Below are 13,308 nucleotides of genomic sequence, written 5' to 3'. Positions count from 1 at the left end.
CTGATGATGTCATAATTACCTGCCTTAACTTGGAGGAATTATGTCTAATCACGGTGATGCAGGCTGCCATTCACATTGGGCAGAACAGTTAAATGATCTTTGCCTGTGTCTTTTTATTTTACCTGTTGACAATATTGAATTAAAGCTGTTTCGTTTTCTGGCCCTACACTTACCAAGAGCTGTATTATTCAAATTCATATTTGACTCATAATTATACTGCACTAATAATGTTTTGAATGCTGTATTCACTATCTCACTCTGTTCTCTCTGCACAGTTCCTGTATCAAAACCCAATGTCAGTGTCACTGGTGATGAATATCCCTGCCAGTTAATGTGCACTGTGGAGAGAGGGACAGATGCGACCCTGACCTGGTACAGAGGGGATGGGGAGAAACCGTACATTAGCTCACCTGTTGAAAGTGCCCCACACCTGTATCTACCTCAGGCTGTGGAGAGGAGCGGTACCTACACCTGTGAGGCGAATAACTCTGTCAATACTAATAGATCAGACCCACTGACTGTGGGAGACCACTGCAAAGGTGAGCTGACTGCACACCACTCACACCTGTACACACCTACACACCTCACACCTGTACACACCTCATAGATCAGACCTGAGAGATCAGACCCACTGACTGTAGGAGACCACTGCACAGGTGAGCTGACTGCACCTCACTCACACCTGTACACACCTACACACCTCACACCTGTACACACCTCATAGATCAGACCTGAGAGATCAGACCACTGCACAGGTGAGCTGACTGCACACCACTCACCATCTCTGCACACCTGTTTACACCTGAAATTACCAATAAATGAGAGAAAAGACAGATTGTTGGTGATTTGGTTACACAATATCTGCACATTTACCTCACTTGACTTTCCATTGTTGTCCTTGTTCATTGGAATTGACCTTTGACCTCCACGTGTTCTCTGAAAGTACCCTATTCAAAAGTGCACAGGACATGGTTGCTTCCCAAAACTGACCAGTGATATGAGAAAAATGTTTGTAAACATTTGATGAAATGTGACCATTGAAATGATAAACTAATTTGTTAAACATAATAAAACTAACATTGATGCATTTATTGACACGTTGACACATGTATTTTGGAAATAATGTTGGAAGGTAACACCCACCTCCTACTCCTGTTCGGCTGTTGATCAGCCCAAAAAGAAAAGAAAAAACCATGATAACACCTGTCCTTACCTGTTCTCACCTGTGCTTACTTGTTCTCACCTGTCCTTACCTGTTCTCACCTGTCCTTACCTGTTCTTACCTGTCCTCTTCTGTGCTCAGCTGTCCTTACCTGTTCTCACCTGTCCTTACCTGTGCTCACCTGTCCTCATCTGTCCTCACCTGTACTCACCTTTACTCACCTGTCCTCAGGTGGAGCTGCAGGCAGCTGGCAGACGGAGGGCTGTAGAGTGTGGAGCCTGGCTCTGGGACTTGTTGTGACGCTGCACAGTCTTCTGGTCTAAACCTGGTGGGGGAGAATGAACTTTGACCTCTGGAAGGGAAGGTGGGTATGAGAGCGCCATCTTTTACACTATAACCTGCTGCCACATATCACATACCCCACCACATTAACCACAGTATTAACACTAACCCACCACATACCCCACCACATTAACCACAGTATTAACACCTAACCCACCACATACCCCACCACATTAACCACAGTATTAACACTAACCCACCACATACCCCACCACATTAACAACCTTTACAACCACCGCCCCCCTCACTGTGCCCTTCCCCCCCTCTAGGCCCATCCCTTCCTTTTCCACTTTCTCCCCCCTTACGGACTCTGATGTTTCTCAACTCCTGCTCTGCCACCGCCCTACAACCTGTGCCCTTGACCCTATCCCCTCTTCTCTTCTCCAAACTATCACACCTGACATTCTCCCATTTGTCACCTTGTCAACTCCTCCCTGTCTTCCGGCTGTTTTCCGGCATCCTCCAAGAGGGCCCACATCACTCCGCTGCTAAAAAAGCCTACCCTGGATCCCTCCATCATCCAGAACTACCGCCCGGTATCTCTTCTTCCTTTCCTTTCTAAAACTATAGAACGAGCCGCTTCTACTCAACTTTCTTCCTTCTTTTCTAACAACAACCTGCTAGACCCCCATCAGTCTGGCTTCAGATCGGGCCACTCGACAGAGACTGCGCTCCTCTCCGTCAGTGAGTCACTTCATGCCGCACGAGCAGCCTCCCTCTCCTCTATCCTCATTCTTCTAGATCTCTCTGCTGCCTTCGACACTGTGGATCACTCCATCCTCCTGTCTGCCCTGTCAGCAACGGGCATCTGTGGCACAGCCCTGGACTGGATTGAGTCCTACCTCTCTGGTCGCTCCTTCCAGGTTGCCTGGGCTGGTTCGGTATCGACACCTCGGCCCCTCGCCACAGGAGTTCCCCAGGGCTCAGTCCTTGGCCCACTTCTTTTTTCTCTCTACACTTGGCCCTGTGATCACTGCACATGGGCTATCCTACCACTGCTATGCGGACGATACCCAACTCTTCGTCTCCTTCCCGCCGTCTGATACGCAGGTTTCAGCCCGTATCTCTGCTTGCCTGAGGGACATCCAGAGCTGGAAGGACAACCACCATCTAAAGCTCAACCCAGGTAAAACTGAAATGATATTCATCCCTGCTAATACCTCTCCCCATCTGGATCTCTCCATTTCTCTCGGGGATACCACACTCACGCCGTCACCCAGTGCAAGGAACCTCAGAGTGGTGATGGACAGCAGACTGTCCCTTTCCGAGAACATTGCGGCGGTGACCCGGTCTTGCAGGTTCTTCCTATACAACATACGGAGAATCCGCCCCTTTCTCACCCCCTACTCGACCCAGCTCCTGGTCCAAGCTATGGTTCTGTCCCGCCTGGACTACTGCAATTCCCTCTTGGCTGGCCTCCCAGCGTCCGCCATCAGACCCCTCCAACTCATCCAGAATGCAGCAGCTCGTCTGGTCTTTAACCTTCCCAAATACTCACACGTCACCCCCCTGCTTACTTCCCTCCACTGGCTGCCTGTCATGGCTCGCATCAAATTCAAAACATTGGTGCTAGCCTTCCAAGCAGTTAAAGGGTCTTCCCCAGCTTATCTGCAAAAAATCATCAGACCCTACACCCCTGCCAGACCTCTCCGTTCAGCCTCCACAGGCCGCTTGGCACCTCCCCCTCTCAGAACCTCCACCTCACGCTCACGACTACTGTCTGTTCTGGCTCCACGGTGGTGGAACGAACTCCCCGTTGAGGTCAGAACTATAGAATCTCTCCCCACCTTCAAGCGCAAGCTGAAGACGCACCTCTTCAAGCAGCACCTCTCCCCATCCCTCCCTACCTCCCTGTGAACCTTAATTGTTGTCTCTGTGACTTGCTTTGTGTATCGGTATTTTTAGTTGGCTAGGTAAGCAATGTTTGGATAGTTAACTTTGGTGACTTTTGCTCTGTTTGTTTGTTTGTTTGTTCAAAAAAAAAAAAAAAAAGGCCCTTGTCCTTATCTTTGTTGTACAGGTAGCAGTTGAAATTGTACTTACTTCTAGGGTCTTTCAGCGAACTTATCCCTGGGTATGTCGCTCTGGATAAGAGCGTCTGCCAAATGCCAATAATGTAATGTAATGTAACCACAGTATTAACACTAACCCACCACATACCCCACCACATTAACCACAGTATTAACACTAACCCACCACATACCACACCACATTAACCACAGTATTAACACTAACCCATCACATACCACACCACATTAACCACAGTATTAACACTAACCCATCACATACCACACCACATTAACCACAGTATTAACACTAACCCACCACATACCACCCCACATTAACCACAGTATTAACACTAACCCACCACATACCACACCACATTAACCACAGTATTAACACTAACCCACCACATACCCCACCACATTAACCACAGTATTAACACTAACCCACCACATACCCCACCACATTAACCACAGTATTAACACTAACCCACCACATACCACACCACATTAACCACAGTATTAACACTAACCCACCACATACCACACCACATTAACCACAGTATTAACACTAACCCACCACATTAACCACAGTATTAACACTAACCCACCACATACCCCACCACATTAACCACAGTATTAACACTAACCCACCACATTAACCACAGTATTAACACTAACCCACCACATACCACACCACATTAACCACAGTATTAACACTAACCCACCACATACCACACCACATTAACCACAGTATTAACACTAACCCACCACATACCACACCACATTAACCACAGTATTAACACTAACCCACCACATTAACCACAGTATTAACACTAACCCACCACATTAACCACAGTATTAACACTAACCCACCACATACCCCACCACATTAACCACAGTATTAACACTAACCCACCACATTAACCACAGTATTAACACTAACCCACCACATGGTATTGTTCTTGATCACACCCTGAATGAGAAGATGCATTACATTCAATGGGAAGTATTTTGGTTCACGTTTGGGGGAATTTCAATATTAAGGGTGCGGAACACAAAGCTGAGTATCTGATTGGTCTATGGAGTGTGGGGAGGGGCTCTGTGTGTGACATTCTGTAAGGGTTGGATTTGGAAATAAAAAAGCTTTTTGTTACCTCGCTCATGCCTTTACATTACATTACATTACATTACATTACATTATTGGCATTTGGCAGACGCTCTTATCCAGAGCGACGTACAGTTGATTAGACTAAGCAGGAGACAATGCAGGGTTAAGGGCCTTGCTCAAGGGCCCAAGGGCTGTGCGGATCTTATTGTGGCTACACCGGGATTAGAACCACCGACCTTTACAGTTGCTCCCGTTATCTTTGAGTAGTGTAAGATGCTATTTTAGTTTTTATTGTCATGAAACATCTCCTCATGTTTGTGAAGAGCTTATTTTGATAATGCTAATGTTGAGTGTATTTCCTTAGGCTATTAAGATTGGCCCTTGAGGTGAAAGTGGGGGCAGTTGGTAGAAGAAGGGAAGATTGAGCATGGAGCATCTAGCTGAGACCCTGCTCACTAGCGACTGTCTTGTTGTTCTATGTTGTTCAAATTAGAGACATTAGTTTGAATTTATAGTTATAGTTGAATCAAGTCACAGAACTTCAAGCAAACCCTTGGCCACTAAACCCCACGCCTTACAGTAGCTTTGTTTGCTGAGCTCTTCAGATACTTTGCTCTCGGTCTAGAACAGTCCTGCCACAAAAGTTCAGAGCAACACACCTGGACAATCTCACATGACCAGTAAATGATAATTGTTTCCAGTGTTGAAAATGTCTTGGCTGTGTATTTATTTACATTCAGTTCAGCTACTCTTACATTGTATAAGTCCATAAGAGTGTTTTACCATTTATGTTTATGTGTTTATTTATGTGTTTTCTCGCTAAAACCCTGGAACGGGCAGTCTGCTCCCAACTGTCCACTTATCTTCTCCACAACAATCTCCATGACCCCAACCAGTCTGGCTTCAAGAGTGGCCACTCCACTGAAACCGCCCTGCTCGCGGTCACTGAGGCACTCCACAAAATCCCTCTCCTCTGTCCTCATCTTCCTCGACCTGTCAGCCGCCTTCGATACAGTCAACCATGAGATTCTGCTCTCATCGCTGTCTGGGATGGGTGTCACAGGTTCTGCACTCGCTTGGTTTTCCTCCTACCTCTCTGGTCGCTCCTACCAGGTGACTTGGAGGGGCGCAGTCTCCGACCCTCAACCCCTACGAACTGGAGTCCCGCAGGGCTCGGTTCTTGGGCCTCTCCTCTTCTCGCTATACACCATGTCTCTTGGTTCTGTTATCTCTTCCCACGGCTTTTCTTATCACTCCTACACTGATGACACCCAACTCTTCATTTCCTTCCCCCCCGACACCCAAATCACCACACAGATCTCTGCCTGCTTGGCTGATATCTCTGCGTGGATGACTTCCCATCACCTGAAGCTCAACCTTGCCAAAACTGAGCTTCTCTACATCCCTGCTAAGTCCTCTCCGTCAATCGACCTCTCATTGACTGTTGAGGACTTTGTAGTTTCCTCCTCCTGTACGGCAAAGAATCTGGGGGTGACTCTTGATAACTGCCTCACCCTGGCTCCACAAGTATCCTCCACTGCCAGAACCTGCAGGTTCTTTCTGTATAATATACGCCGTATCCGTCATCTCCTGACTGAGAAAGCCACCCAGCTCCTAGTCCAGGCGCTCGTCATTTCCCGCCTGGATTACTGCAACTCCCTCCTAGCCGGTCTCCCAGCGTGTGCCATCAAGCCCCTCCAGCTGGTCCAGAATGCTGCAGCCCGCCTGATCACCAATCAGCCCAGGTCGGCTCATGTCACCCCGCTTCTCATTGGCCTCCACTGGCTTCCCATTGCCGCACGCATCCGTTTCAAGGCCCTAGTGTTGGCATTTCAGGCTGCTAAGGGGACTGCCCCACCTTACATACAATCCCTGATCACTCCCTACTCCCCAGCTAGACCACTCCGGTCTGCCAGCTCTGGTCGCCTTACGGTTCCCTCTCTACATGCACCTGGCGGTCGAGCTGCACGTTCACGCCTGTTTTCCATTCTGGTTCCTCAGTGGTGGAATGACTTGCCCACCACTGTCAGAACAGCAGAATCCCTCCCCCTATTTCGACACAGACTCAAAACCCACCTTTTCAAACTCTACCTTAGTCCTCCCTCCTGATTTCCCCTGCCCCTCTTTTCTGATATCCCTATCCTTGTCTAACCCCCCCCCCAAAAAAAAAAAAAAAAAGAAAAACTTCTGATGACAACTATGTTTAGAACAGCATTTCCTGTGTATTTTGCTAGTTTCTGGATGTGATGCTCTGACTTATGGTAGAACCTATGCACTTGTAAGTCGCTTTGGATTAAAAGCGTCTGCCAAATGACTAAAATGTAAATGTAAATGTATGTCACACCAGGTCACAGAGGGTCCTGATGGGCTGTTTCCTGTTTCTGTTCTGCAGATGAGTCAGAGCTGCAGAGGGCCCAGCAGGTTTCTGTTCTCCTGTCATCCTGTCATCCTGTCATCCTCCACCTCATGGGTCTAACTCTGTCCTGGGGGGCCCCCGTGTCTGCTGCCTGCCCCCTCTGTCTGTTCCCCCCCTGTGTCCGCTGCACCCTCTCTATCTGCCAGTCAGACCATTCAATCTCAGATAACCGTCACACGATAAAAGACAATTTCACTGTCATGGAAATACATTTTTCTGAACTTCTTAAACTGTTGCTGATAGAACTCTGTTTATTCCATGTGCTCCTTACCTTCTGAAGCTGGGTGTACTCCAGCTCAGTGTCTCTCTGTGTCCAGACCTTCTGAAGCTGTGTACTCCAGCTCAGTGTCTCTGTGTCCACACCTTCTGAAGCTGTGTACTCCAGCTCAGTGTCTCTCTGTCAACATTGATGTGAAATCCTGCTGTTTCATTGCCATTTTAATTCAACCTTACTGATGTTAACTGCTTTTTTATGGTTTAATTCAGTCATATCACTTGTTCAGTTTAATTTACTTCAGTGTCATATCAGTGTGTTCAGTTTATAGTTTAATTCAGTTTTGTATCCGTTTGTTCAGCTTAGTTTAATTCAGTGTCATATCAGTGTGTTCAGTTTATAGTTTAATTCAGTTTTGTATCCGTTTGTTCAGCTTAGTTTAATTCAGTGTCATGTCTCTGTCTCTTATCTGTCTCTCAGGTGTTTAACATTCAGTGGGGATTCCTTAATGCTACTGAATTGTATTACGTATTTTAAGGAACAAATTGAAACATTTCTGTTGTGTCTGTGAATTATTTACAGTGATTATGGGCTCCAATTCCACATATGACACTGACTTGTTGCATTTATAACTGACTCATGTTCAAATAAAAATATATTTCTGAATGGATATTATGTATGTGTATTATGTACTTTGTGTCTGTTTTATCACTGTGTTTTATGCCCATCTGTGTATTATATGTGTGTTTTATGTATGTCTGTGAATTATGTGTGTGTTTTATGTATGTATGTGTATTATATGTGTGTTTTATGTATGTATGGGAGTTTGAGTCAAACAGCTGTTTGGAAAAAAGGACACAATCTTTCTGGAAAGATGAGTTTATTCCAGTAGCAGTTGATTGATTGAGCTCAGGACTGGGCAGAGTCAATCTGAACCACGTTTATAAAGCCCGGCTTTAGACGCCTTTCATAAAGCCCGGCTTTAAACACCTTTTATAAAGCCTGGCTTTAAACACCTTTTTTCCCAATTTCTGTGTTCATGATTTGATGAAAGGAAGCCAGTGTCAAAAAACCTACGCCCTTAAAATAAATTTTAAAAGAAATGCTCCGCCTCTTCCTCTCTGGGGCACCTCCTAAAAGTGCTTTACTTTCTGAAAAGTGTGCGCTTACATGCACTCAGAGAAACCCTGGAGATGTGTGTTGTATATCATCTGGAGATTTTTTCTAAGTTCAGAGAAACTTAGTGGGCAGTGTGTTTATTTGGCAGTGTGTTTAGTGGGCAGTGTATATTTTGAGGACACAGGAGGAGTTAAGAGGCTGTTTCAGACACAGCCAAGGTCTCTGCTCCACTTCCTGTTACAGATGACAGGAAGTTCTGAACAGGAAACAAACAGGAAATCATTCTGTAGAATCAGAGCTTTCTTATTTATCTTTGGTAAATATCCTTCTACAATATTTTTGTCTGGGATCACTTGTAAATAAGCACAGAGTTTGGTCGATCGTATCGCTGTTGTCACTGTATTATTAGCATTGTATCTTATATCATTGGAAAGCCTGTTCATTTCCCTTTACAATGATGTTAGTAAGGATCATGCATTTGTGGGATGAGCAGCACAGCTGATTATGTGGGTGGGGTCCCAAGTGAAATGTGCCAAATTTCCCAGCCAATGTCAAACAGTGTATTCTCCTGTTGGTATTGACTATTGTTTTGAGTTGTTGAAGGGATTGGGTGTGTTTTGGGTGGGTTTCTGTGTTCTGATTTCTGTGGTTCTGGTTTCTGTGTTCTGGTGTCTGTGGTTCTGGTGTCTGTGTTCAGTTCCATGCTGCAGTCACATGACCTGCCTGACCAAAACATTAGTACAAAGGTGAAACTTGTGACAATATTTTTGTGGTTGTATTTCTGCAATAAATCTGTTAATACACAAACAAGGAATGGATCCCAATACTGTTTACCAGACTAAAAAGTATGATTGTTTGCTGCAACTTTAGATTGCATTGCTTTACATTGTTTACAAATCATTTGCACATGTTTTATTCATGATTAGTTAATTAGTTAGTTCATGATTTAAAACATTATCTATATACGAATGTCTGATTTATTAATCATTTGCAAATGTATATAAATCATTTGTTAATGATTAGTTCATCATGAACTAGTAACTTATAAATGACTTATAAGAGATCATTATTATAAAGTGTTACCGAAAGAGGAAGTGAGAGTGTGTACTTCTCTATAAAACACGCCCAGCTGCCAAAGTAAAAGGTGCCATTTTCATTTTCCCCGGTTCTCTTCTTCCTGTCCTCAGATTCCTTCACTGCATCTGTCTGTTCACACATCACAGAGCAAGACCGTTACTTCACTTATTGTTGTCTTTTAAAACAAAAACCCACCCAAGAAACTGTCAACAATCAATTGCCATAACCCATTTTCATTCAATCAGTGTCTGTTTATTGACCGAAAATGCTTATCAAATGCACTATTTTCAAAATCCGCTCATATTTACCGATCACATGATTATAAGATGCCAAATGAGCATTTCAGTGACTGTAATGACATTTACTACTTCTAAAGGAAAACAAGTGGAAATGTATCAACATGTCCAAAGATAAATGGCCTTAAACTCAAACACAAATCTGGTAAATGTCTCATCCACTAAAGAATACAAACACCCGTCACTTACTGTGTGTCTGTATTCTGTCTGCAGCAGCAGATGAGCCCAGATTTAAGTGTAAAAACTGAAGCACAGCAGCAGTCATCTCTAATCACACACAGCTCTTCATCACACTGATTTCGCTAAAATCAGAATAGAATCTAAAATTAGAGTAGTCTGATGGCCCAATTCCTGATGTTTGGTCACCATCCGCCACCTTGTGGGCATTACCAGACACACATTCAGCCCACTGGGAGATGGGGGGGGGGGGGCAGAGACTCGTGCCTAAGGTCCAGAGTCAGTCAGAAGGAGAGGAAGGGCCTTGTCTCTGAAGTCACCAGGCAGGGGCAGTAGAGGCAGTAGGGGCAGTAGAGGCACAGGGGCACTGGGACACAGGGGCATAGGGGCAGTAGAGGCACAGGGGCACTGGGACACAGGGGCAGTCGGGGCAGTAGAGGCACAGGGGCACTGGGGCACAGGGGCATAGGGGCAGTAGAGGCACAGGGGCACTGGGGCACAGGGGCATAGGGGCAGTAGAGGCACAGGGGCACTGGGGCATAGGGTACGTAGAGGCACAGGGGCACTGGGGCATAGGGTACGTAGAGGCACAGGGGCAGTAGGGGCAGTAGAGGCACAGGGGCACTGGGGCACAGGGGCAGATGGGAGGGCAGATGTGTGGAAACTGCCACAGGCTCAGCTTTCTCGCCGGGGCAACCTGAGACCCCTGATGCCTTACCGCACACGGTCAGGCTGAGGCCCCGATGCCTTACAGCACACGGTCAGGCTGAGATCCCTGATGCCTTACCGCACACGGTCAGGCTGAGGCCCCGATGCCTTACCGCACACGGTCAGGCTGAGACCCCCGATGCCTTACCGCACACGGTCAGGCTGAGGCCCCGATGCCTTACAGCACACGGTCAGGCTGAGACCCCCGATGCCTTACCGCACACGGTCAGGCTGAGACCCCCGATGCCTTACCGCACACGGTCAGACTGAGACCCCCGATGCCTTACCGCACACGGTCAGGCTGAGATCCCTGATGCCTTATCGCACACGGTCAGGCTGAGATCCCTGATGCCTTACCGCACACGGTCAGGCTGAGACCCCCGATGCCTTACCGCACACGGTCAGGCTGAGACCCCGATGCCTTACAGCACACGGTCAGGCTGAGACCCCCGATGCCTTACCGCACACGGTCAGGCTGAGACCCCCGATGCCTTACCGCACACGGTCAGGCTGAGACCCCGATGCCTTACAGCACACGGTCAGGCTGTAAGACTGCCCTGAGGCAGGCCCGGTTCAGGTTAGCATTTTAGGACAGACGTCCTGGAGCAACTGTGAATGATTGTGTGGACCTCTGAAGGTTTCTGCAGAGCCACACAGCACCCCTGGCTCTGGCAAACGCCAAGGCTTGATGAGGAACTGAGCTCCAAGCAGACCAGAGTCGGGAGGGAAACAGATGTTCTCCAGAAGCTTGCACTTCCCCTTAATAAGCAGCAGTTTGGGGAATATGAGATCCCAGCAAAGGCACTAGGCACAATTACCAGACTTAGCCCTTTGAGAGCCTGTTGCAAAATCAGAGTCAACACTTTGCCTTTTGTTTAAAAACGTATAAAATAAAATGGGAAATATATTTGCAAATTGCCACTGGTGCGGTTATGTTATATTCTAACTGCACCAAGTGTGCAAGTGTTGACTCTGATTTTGCAACAGGCTCTCACACACACACACACACACACACGCACACACACACACACACACACACAGGCTCTCAAAGGGCTTAATTGTGTCTAGTGCCTTCGCTGCCATCGCATATTCCCCAAACTGCCACACAATTGGCTGATTGCACCAACTTATTCATGTGATTATCTAATCAGCCAATTGTGTGGCAGCAGTGCAATGCACACAATCATGTAGATACACGTCACGAGCTTCAGTTAATGTTCACATCAAAATTAGATCTTAGTAACTTTGACCGTGGAATGATTGTTGGTGGCAGGCAGGGTGGTTTGAGTATCTCAGAAACTGCTGATCTCCTGGGATTTTCACGCGCACTAGTCTCTAGAGTTTGCAAAGAATGGTGCAAAAAACAAATCCAGTGAGCAGCAGTTCTGCGGACAGGAATGCATTATTAATGAGAGACATCAGAAGAGAATGGCCAGACTGGTCAAAGCTGACAGGAAGGTAACACACAGTAACACAAATAACCACATATTACAACAGTCGTATGCAGAAGAGCATCTCTGAACACGTAACGCATCATAACTTCAAGTGGATAGGCTACAGGAGTAGCCTAAAAAATAAAGAAATACCTAATTAAGTGCTCGGTGAGTGTATATTTACACTAGACCTCTTTTTTAAATCTGTGGAAAATAAGATGGAAGCAAAACATTAATTTATTATCCCCATACTAACAGAGTCATGAAGTTGTAAAGAGGTGCAAGGCAGACACTTTCTCAAGGTTAATTATGTACGGTAGATATTAGAATCATTGTTTAATTCTTTCAGTACTTTCATGCATATGCAGCATTGAACGAAACTTAACAGTTATCAGAATTTTCTCCAATACTGCAGAGTACTTATAGAACTATATATAGAACTATGAAAATACACCAATCTGCATCGAGGGCAGGGGTCATTCTTTCCTTGACCTTAAATCTACACTGCCAGAAGGTAATATGATTTCATACTCTCACACTTCTCATAGCTATGATAGCACCTTTAAAAGGGTTTATCCATCAATGTGTTTTTGTGAATGTGCTATGAGAGCTTCCTGTCTGTGGAGGACTTTAGAAAATCTTTCCATCCAACATGCAGTGGGTTAACTGTCCTTCAGTCTGCTTCAGCTAAGGCAGGTTTCTTAGGGCAGTTTTTGCGGTTTGTGACCAGATAGGCGCTTGTTCGCAAAATTAAACATATTTTGCTGAGAAGATCTGAGACAGGAAACGCACATCAGCATCACAATGAGGACAGGATATCTGTGGCTTCACGCCTTCAACATCATGCATAAATCATGATGAATTGGATTAAAAAATGGAGCCAGACTGATAAGAAGCTAAGGGGGCATGATACTCAAATCTCGATGAAGGAAAGAGTGATCTTTATTACAATTGCAGCAGTAGCATAAAGGAAAGAGTGATCTATATTACAATAACAGCAGTAGCATAAAGGAAAGAGTGATCTATATTACAATAACAGCAGTAGCAAAAAGGAAAGAGTGATCTTTATTACAATAACAGCAGTAGCATACAGGAAGTGATGAACCCATGCCAGTCTTCCCAGAGGCGTTGCCAGGAAACGGTCTGTAGTTACTCAATAAGTCTCCTTGGTTGGAATAGTTCTCCATCCATCACTTCTAGTCCCTATTCTGTCGGTAATTGCTCTGTGCAACAGTCGCAATTGTGCCGTC

The 13,308-nt window shown here is 45.9% G+C and overlaps 1 long non-coding RNA gene across 1 annotated transcript; it reads left to right on the top strand.

Moving 5' to 3' along the window:
* The first annotated feature begins 439 nt into the window (after positions 1-439).
* LOC133130027 (uncharacterized) lies at positions 440-7,335 on the top strand. The gene is made up of 3 exons (XR_009708893.1): positions 440-539; positions 1,394-1,526; positions 7,011-7,335. It is a non-coding gene; the product is annotated as an uncharacterized LOC133130027 (long non-coding RNA).
* The last annotated feature ends 5,973 nt before the right edge of the window (positions 7,336-13,308 follow it).

This window comes from Conger conger, chromosome 6 (assembly GCF_963514075.1).
Source record: "Conger conger chromosome 6, fConCon1.1, whole genome shotgun sequence".
Lineage (NCBI taxonomy): Eukaryota > Metazoa > Chordata > Actinopteri > Anguilliformes > Congridae > Conger > Conger conger.
The sequence above is the reverse complement of the archived record's forward strand: the minus strand, read 5'-3'. Positions and strand labels throughout refer to the sequence as shown.